Source organism: Chanodichthys erythropterus, chromosome 22, assembly GCF_024489055.1.
Source record: "Chanodichthys erythropterus isolate Z2021 chromosome 22, ASM2448905v1, whole genome shotgun sequence".
NCBI classification, from domain to species: Eukaryota; Metazoa; Chordata; class Actinopteri; order Cypriniformes; family Xenocyprididae; genus Chanodichthys; species Chanodichthys erythropterus.
In genome coordinates this window covers 13,711,631-13,721,127 of record NC_090242.1, presented here as the reverse complement: position 1 = coordinate 13,721,127, position 9,497 = coordinate 13,711,631, and the positions used below count along the sequence as shown (strand labels likewise).

The following is a 9,497-nucleotide window of genomic DNA, read 5'->3' as shown; positions in this document are numbered from 1 at the left end:
GCGATGCTGAATCACTGCGCGCTCACCATTGTGCTGCAGGATGCTGCCTGTACCATTATGGATCCTACCAGCGTAGGGATGGGATGGGAAGGGGAGGGGGTGCGGGAGACGGGTTGCCGTAGCAACCGGAGGGAGCACACGATGACGTCAAAGCCCAGAGCGGTCTCATAGGAGTGAGGAGATGGAGAGGAGCGGCGCTCTGATCTCGCATCTGTAGATTGGTGGGCCTTTGCGCACATGACCGCCGACTGCGTGTTTGGAGGCGGGCGGAGAAAAAGCAGCCAGCTTCACAGATCTTTCGGTTCATTTGGAACAGTCGGTTCATTCGAACGACTCTTTCCGGGGAATCAGTTCAAAGGAATCGACTCGTACATTCTTTCGAATCATTCGTCAAAAAACGACCCCACGCACGATATTAGGATATTATTCCTGATATTAAAGGATTAGTTCACTTTCAAATTAAAATTTCCTGATAATTTACTCACCCTCATGTCATCCATGATGTTCATGTTTTTCTTTCTTCAGTCGAAAAGAAATTAAGGTTTTTGATGAAAACATTCCAGGATTATTCTCCTTATAGAGGGTATGCACGTGACGTCACAGTCGACCGTTACGACTGCGGTCACGCCCACTGAGTGGCAAAAGACTGAAGGGGCTCACACACCGGACGCGAAGCTCAGCGCCTCGCCACGTCTTAAAATTGGAATGCATTGTTTTCTATGAGTGTACGAACACCGGCGGCGACATTCGGCGCCTGTCCGCGGCGCCCAGCTACGACTCAGAAAAAAAATATAAAACAATGCGTTCGAATTTGAAAGACTGAGCTTCACGCCCGGTGTGCGAGCCCCTTGAGCGGCAGCATTGGTTTTCAGCGTGAATGTTGCGAAAAACACACAAAACACATCCAAAACGGGAAAGAGCTTTGTGATTGACTGTACAAATAGCTTTGACTCAAACCCATTTAAAAACTAAAGAAAGCAACAGGGGAAAAAAGCAAACTGATCACTGCAATTCACAGAAACAGCTCGACTCCAGGCAGAGAAACATGGATTTGCAGTTATCATTGTGTCAAATTGTTGGATTTTGAGGTAAAATCATACCGTATATATTGTATTGTTATATATTATGTTGACAACTCATCAATTAAATATTTTCCATCTTATATTCTGCATAAGTGGGTGTTTTTCAATAAACAACACTGACAAAAACTATACTATAAAACTATATATGTTTTAGGGCTGGACAATATGACAATATAACATTGATATAAGTGGTTACGCGGATTTAAACCTACCTATATTGTAGTTACATAAAATATTCACTGGCAGATTTGCTTTATGTGTCTCCCCGCCGTCGAAATCAGGCACATATAAATATCAGGAAACACGACTCCAGGCTGCATGTCAATATCCATGGATTAGGTTTATTTGACAAGTTGTAAGAAACACTTTCGAGTCTAACCTTTAGTGTAATTTGTTTGTTTTACTCGCGTTTTAGCAGTTTCCCCTATTAAATCCAGTCACGCAGCAGCTTCTTTTGCCACTCAGTCCAGCTGAGGGAGTGCGTTTTTGGCGGGATATATAATATGCTAGTGCACGTATATAACAATTAGTTCAAACTTTGACCTGTGGAGGGCAGTAATACACTTAGCAGTGTCTACACTGCCGGAATTCAAATAGAGAAGAAAAAGAAGAGAGCTAGTTCAAGATGTGCATTTATGGTTAAAACGTATAAAATTATTATTTTTTTTTTAGAAAACTGTAATTTTGACCTTTAACCGTTTTGGCTCCATTGAATTCCACTATATGGAGAAAAATCCTGGAATGTTTTCATCAAAAACCTTAATTTATTTTCAACTGAAGAAAGAAAGACATGAACATCTTGGATGACATGGGGGTGAGTAAATTAGCAGGAAATTTTAATTTGAAAGTGAACTAATCCTTTAACCTAGGCACTAGGCAACATGAATGAATAGCCTATAGTAATAAAAAGACCTGGAAAGTCCCCCTGTAGTCAATAAGTAGACATATTTAGATCACCAAAATGACATATTTAAATGTTTTCCAGGTGAAAAAATGTCTTCATGCCTTAAAATAACTTGAATGTAACTCTAAAAACTTTTATTGTTATTATTATGAATATGCTAATTAGCCCTGCCTCCACTCACTCGCACGAGCTCGGAGATCCACTCGGTCGACTCGAGCCCATCCGCATTGACGTGATTGGTTACAAGGTAGCTTGTGACCTCAGAAACACCAGCGATTTCAAACCATGTTTTTTGAAACTGTCTTTAGATCACTGCAGTTTTAAAGAGAACAAACTCAGCAATGGTATTGACTTATGAATTTTGCACATGGTTTGCACTTGAAACATGTTAAAACACCAAATAGACATATAACTAACATTAAAAACTTGATTTTCACCAAAGGGGCACTTTAAGATTTTTTTTAACAGTGCTAAAATACAGTAAATTTATATACAGGCCTTTTTTAATTTGAAAATGTATGAGTTTATGCCAATTAATTTTCCAAAATGCTCAAATAAATTAAATGTTAAATGTTACATAATTTGTTATTTCAACACATTTCTTCTCCAAGTGCTTAGAAAATAAAGCGTATTATTTTATGTGATATCACAATTTTGTGTGAAAAGAGTCAGAATTGCAGGATATAAACTCAAAACATATCTCACAATTCCGTTTTTCCTTCTAAAAATTGTGAGATATAAACTCAATAACTTGTTTATTCTTTTATTTTGTGTCTTCCACAGACTGCAAACATTACTGCAGAACTGTCACAAGGTAGGCTCACAAAAAACGTCATCGTTGTTTGCAAACACAAAATAGGTATTACAGCTCAACTGGCTCACATTTTGTGACAGAACAAGCAAAGTTCTTCCAGCGTCTGGACATCTGTAAATATTGACCAAGCCTGCATTTGTGCCTTTTAGAAGACAAATACCTCACAATGACCGTGCCAGAGTGAAGTGGTCCACTTTGGAAATCAAGAGCACTCGAAAAAATCTTTACGTAATATCATTATGGAAATTATCGGCTTACTCTGCAGACATTGCCGATGCTGTGCAGGGAAAGTTATGAGCCCGTTCACATAATCAATCCACATAAACACAACTGTGTTTAACATTTAACCTCCTATTGTTGAATTTCCATCTTCCAGATGCGGTATTTGCTTCATACACTAATACACTCTGTTACACTCAGCAGAGTGGAACATAAAAAGGCTTTCAGTGTTTTCAAGGAGAATCAGATACATATTTCATGATTGTTGGAGAACATGGCTCCATTTTGCTGGCGGTGAAGTTCTTAATATTTATTCCAAAAAAAAAAAAAAAAAAAAAAAAAATCAACAAACTGGAATTCATATTCAAGAAAGAGTGAATATGATTTGTTATAAAGAACACATTTTTAAATCCTCCTGTGCAAAGAGAAATTAATTTTTATAATGACACTAAAATTCCACTAGGGGGCGTGTCTTGCATTATAAACGCAAAAGCATCAGAACACTCAGTGGAAGGAAGCCATTAAAGCTGAATTACTTCCTGACAAACTTAGAATTGACCTCTGGCTATTGAAAGCCACATTTCAAGTGCTGAGTGATGCTGATAAGATAATCTCTGACTTTTATATTTCTCTGTTTATGTTTATGGGGGTAACTTTCTCTAAAAAACTCTAAATAAAAATATGCATGTTATTAGTTAGTTGTATTTATTTGGGCTGACCATCGAAACAAAGTGTTATCTTGAATTATTTTTATGTTTTTGAAAGAAGATTCTGCTCATCAAGGATGCATTTGTGTCACATGATCCTTCAGAAAGCAATAGGCTTGCTCGAGATGCGTGAGAGACTCCTTATATGCTAATTTGGTGCTAAAAAAGCTTATATTATTATTATTATCAGTGTTGAAAATAGTAAACCAAACTAAACATACTGAATCTGAGAGTCAGTGGCTTATGTGATCTGCAAGCCACTGCATTTGGACTTTAACCCTGGAGTTCAGCTTCTTATGTAAAGTATACGTAAACAGTACAAATCAGATGTATGAGATCAGATGGATTAAAGCGTATTCAGCTTATGCCTTTAACTGGGCCTTTAGGGAGCAAAAGAACAACATTTAGTTGTTATAGTACAACTTTAGAGTCAAAAACAATACAGTTCTGTCGAAAACTCGAATCTCTTTGGGACATGCTGTTTTACTCAGGGCCCTCAGAGGTGTAGCAAAAGTGCATGAGGAAGCATATTTGCAAAACCAGGGCATGCAATTACCAAACCCACCAATCAAGCCTTCTTTCCCTCCCCTTTTCCTTTCCGGCATCCCCACAGAGGTTTTAATGGCCTGGTCGAGAGCCAGGAGAGCTCTGTGCTGCTTTGCCCTGTAGATACAAACCTCCAAAGCCCTGGATAGAGAAAGCCTGCCGTCACTCGCCATTAAGTCGTGGTGGAACATTTTCAGACATCATAAACAAATAAAATGCAAACAGACAAGGAATATCCCATTCTCTAAAAGTTAATGACCTACAAAAAAAAAAATAACAAGGAAAGCTGATAATTTGTGAAAAATGGAGACTTGTTCTGAAAGTGTTTCTTCTATTGGTTCTCTGGGGGATTCCAAAAAAATTCTTCTATAGAGAAGTCATAAACTAAACAGTTCCAAGATTAATCACAGTATCAAATTTCAATTTTGAAGCAAGAAAGCATAACAACAAGTTTGACCTCTATAAATACTGTGAAAATGCAACATGTTAATTGGTCCTTAAAAGTGCAATAGGTGTTTCTCTACAGAAACGTTTTATATTATGCTGGCAATCACTATGTTAGGCGGTCTAAATGTTTTTTTATATCATCTGTGGAAGATGTAGGACCATAAAATGTTTGTTCGATCATTACATTCGGTCCAAATGAAATGAAAGCATGTGTTCCCTGTCAGTCAACGTGTGTTTGCATACCACTGTGCAGCTTGTTCATGCAGACATCATACGTCATCAGCGTGTTTGCGGACGCTGTGCAGACAGAGCGAGAATGGCAGGCAAACAGCAACAACCTAAACTTCAGTTTAGTAGTACTGTTGCTCATTGTACTGTAAAGTTTCTCACCGGTGAATGACACATGATGTAATGCAATAACGCTGTCTCTGGTCATCTCGCTTGTGGTCTGTATGCGTTCATGTGTTTTGGAGGAGGCGTGGCTTTGGACGTCGATTTGCCGGGGGGATGGGACGTACGCTTTCAATGCTAGCAGGCTAAAGTTAGCATTTCTCAGATCACCTATTGCACCTTTAATAACTGTAATAGATCTAACCGTACATTTACTGTAATTTTACAGTAAATTACTGTTAAATTAACCGTTTTTGGAAGTGAAAAAGAACAAGTCATTGTATAATTTAAGTCTGATTTATTCTTCTACGTCGGTGTCTGCGTCGGATTTTTCTCACAGCGTTTGCGGTCCATGTAGAATTGATGCGTTGTTACAATTTTTGGAGAGGTGCACATCAGCCTATGACGTAGCTACAGCGTACACTCGACGCAGAAGTATAAATCAGCTTTTACAGTGAAACATTTACAGAATTCCCTGTGTGACTTTTCACATTTTATGTATTTTCGTTAAAAAACTGTTTCTTCTTTTTTTTTTTCAGTTATGTACATTAAGGTTTTATGTTACATCTGATGCTGTTAAATTAATGTTTATTGCATTACTTTAGTGCTGTGTGTGTTACTATGATGGTGTTTATTATTTATGTGAATGACATTGTGCAGCTTTTATATATTACTGCAATATTTACATTCTTAGCTTGTGAAGAACTTTGAGTCATCATGTGACTTTCTCATCACCACCTGTTTTTGGTGGTTGTCAGTGTATTACAAAGGTACAAAACATATCAGTACTTCAATAGGTTGGTAAATTAACATTATATTAGTTATTTTATTTATTTATTTTTTACTGTAAATTTAAGTTAAATCTACAAAATCTAAAATGCAGCTACCGCATTATTTATAGTAAATTTTGGGCAACCACAGCTGCCTGTTTTTTTACCGTAAATTTCACAGTTTTTTTTTTTTTTTTTTTACAGTGATAAAAGACAAGTTTCTTAAAAATCCCTGTCCTCAGCTCTCTCTACAATCATTGTATCCTGTCGATACTGTAGCTGGTTGAATCTGTTTCTCTCTTTCCCCCATTATTGATGTATTCGGGCTTAGTTTTAAAGATATATTGTTTCCAGTACTACTCTTATAACATTTTGGAATGGCTGTGTTGATGGTCTGTTGGGAAATAAGACTCAGAAACCATCTCATAAATCTTTAATCACAAATAACATAAAAGAAAATCTCTTAAACTCATTTATAAACATTACCCTTGCAATTACAATCTTGTAAACAGATTTTTTTGTCATATTGATATATTTTGTACAGTTTGTGGTTTACATGCTGAAACATGCTCTGATTTATTTTGGAGTTGTCCTCATTTAGCTTGTTTTTGGTCAATTTTCTGTTCATTTTTTAAGGGTCACATCATGCCCAGCTTTCAACTGTGTTTTGAAAATGTTTTATTCATTTTCTCACTTATGACTTGTCTTTTCATTCAATTAATCTGCTAATTCAGCTAAATTTAGTGTACATATATGAAATATGGGGAAAATGGTATTGCATTTCCATTCACTTCATGTCCCATATTCCTCATCTAATTCTTCATATCCTGTTCCTCAGGGCCCTCATGTTCAGTCTAGCCACCACCTCCTTTTGCCCCACTTTTTGGAGGTGGGCAATTCAGGCCCAAAAACAAAAATCCAGCGGTCTGTTTTAAAATAGCACTCATTCTGCCTTTCTCCGGATTCTGTTTTAGAGGAAGAAATGTCAAAGCTGTAGCACAGTACCTCAGAGTGACATTTGGTTCATCCGAACCCTGCTATTTGTGGCTTGAAACTCAGTTTTCCCCCGTTAGTCATATGAACAGTGCTAACTCACTGCGCACACACCCTTACTTTCCTACATCGGACATGTTATACTATTATGCATTTTGAAAAGACATTTTCAAGACCCTGTTTAAGTGCTCCAGAAATGTTGAATGAATGAAAGCATTAAAGTAAAATAAGTCTTTCTGATCAAAACAATATGTATGCAACAACCTATAACCTCTTGCAGGGGTCACATGCAGGCATGTGTGGTGATCCCTATGGCCCCAGGTAAAGTAGGAAGCTCTGCTCAAGTTTAAAAGAAAGACTTCCAGGGTCAATAATGGCACAGGGTGAGGGAAAGGAGCGTGAAGGGAAGAGGACTGGAGATGATATGGGATGGGAGGAGGGGTGGAGGTGGAATTCTGTGGTTGGAGTACTAAACTCTCATTCCTCAGTAGCTCTCAGGCAACACACGGCAAGCATTAGGGAGTATGACTGACCCCAGAACAGAATTTCAAGTGAAGTGTAACAGCGTGAACTCTTAAAACATAACCTAGCAATATTTCTTCTTTTTCCTAATGGGAGATCAATGATGATAAAGGATTACCTACTTGGATTCTTCACAATATTTTGCAACTGAAAAAAATGTATATAAGTAACACGAGTATATTTGTAGCAATAGCCAACAATACATTGTATAGGTCAAAGTTATCGATTTTTCTTTTATGCCAAAAATCATTAGGATATTAAGTAAAGATCATGTTCCATGAAGATATTTTGTAAATTTCCTATTGTAAATATATCAAAAATGTATTTTTGTGAGTGGATATGCATTGCTAAGGACTTCATTTGGATAACTTTAAAGGCGATTTTCTCAATATTTAGATTTTTTTTTTTTTTTTTTTTTTTTTTTGCAACCTCAGATTCCAGATTTTCAAATAGTTGTATCTCGGCCAAACATTGTCCTATCCTTATAAACCTGGATATTTATATTATGTAAACATCTCAATTTTATGACTGGTGTTGTGGTCCAGGGTCAAAATGAAGCTAAAAGAATGAATAAATATGTTATTTTTCATCTCACCCAACTTTAAAACAAGTGAAATTGTACTTAAAGTGAACACAATACTGTAAAAAAAATTATATATATATATATTATATATATATTGTCATGATTTGCTATCACAACTTTTTTTTTTTCTTTTGTCAAATCAACTTAGATAATTATTGTGGTACATATAATTTTTGAGATTCTATATATTAAAACAACCTCTTTCATTGTATTAACAATTTCAATGAACTCAGAATTTTACGGCAACCAGGTAACTTACTTTTTTAAGTTAAATGAACAATAATGTTTTACACATAGACTGTAAAAAAAATAGGTTTTACAGTTTGTAAAGTTTCATAACAAATATCATCAAATTGTCCTGTAATTTCATATTTTGCCACTTTGATTATTGATTATTTTTTAAGGATTATGTTATATAGGCTATTCATAGAAAAACGTTTGTTTTACACATACACAAAAGTGCTTAATTTAAATATTCTGATTTTATATTTAAATACATTTAGCAGCCAACTAAACATTTGATTCCATAAGACAAAACAATTAAAAAAAAAAAAAAAAAAAAAAAAAAAAAATTGAGCCATCTTCTGACGAGTCTATCATATCTTCCACGTTTTGAAAAGCCTAAAATCGTGAATTCATTTTTAATTAAATCAAATTTGCATCACATTTGTTGTTAAATAGCTTGGTTAGGCCTTATCGCTTAATATGCAAATATGTGGGTATTTAATGAGATGCGTCACATTTAAAAGTTTAAAGGGGTAAGGATAAGGAAAACCTACACGCAAACCTGTTCATTTCTTCAAATGTTTTGTTTTTGTTGCCTTACATATCTGGATGCGTGGCCACCGTGGACTGCGCCTCACTATAACAACTTTTCGTGGTATTTTCCTCCCAGTCGAGGACAGTTTCTATAGAGACGCCTCTTGTTGCTGGTGTGACGGTTCCTGCTCCGGTGGAAAGTAACCAATGAGCGGCAGGAGTGCGGTGTCTGGTTACTCCCTCTCTCCAGCGAGCAGAAGGGCTCACAGACGGAGAGAGATCTGAACCTCTCGGGCTGGAAGGGTGACTCGGCTTCCCAAAGGAACTTAAGACGCGCTGCCTGTTTTCAGCCGCGTAAAAGATATTCTCCGTTTACTCGCAGTCTGCAAGATTTTATGCATTAATTTTTAAGGACAATCCAAGGAGTCCGAGTTACTTTTTTTTTTAAATGGAGATTATGGACCTTACGGTCGAAGTAGATCTTATGAAGTAAAACCTGTTGCCAGTTCGACCCGGGCTGGTTTTCCATTTCAGGTTTGCTGGTGGATGCGATGCTGGACTCTTATTTGCGCACTGGCTGGTAGTTGGAGCGAAGTTTGAAGTTGTAACTGTTAGGCCACTTATTTGCGAGGTAAGTTTTTGTTTTTACATCAATACTTTGTTGAGTTTGATGCTGCTGCTTGCAAAGTTTACCAGCTTTTATATTGGTCTATAAACGGCGCATGTAGCTTTACACACCATGAGGCACCAGGCTTTGGATT

The 9,497-nt window shown here is 36.8% G+C and overlaps 1 protein-coding gene across 5 annotated transcripts in view; it reads left to right on the top strand.

The window, feature by feature from the left end:
- Positions 1-9,021: 9,021 nt before the first annotated feature.
- Positions 9,022-9,497, top strand: part of ptpn13 (protein tyrosine phosphatase non-receptor type 13) — an 86,321-nt gene continuing 85,845 nt past the window's right edge. For all 5 annotated transcript variants that reach the window (XM_067375934.1, XM_067375935.1, XM_067375936.1 and 2 more), the window contains exon 1: positions 9,022-9,367. The gene's annotated coding sequence lies outside the window, so the exon portion shown is untranslated. The remainder of the gene's footprint in view (positions 9,368-9,497) is intronic.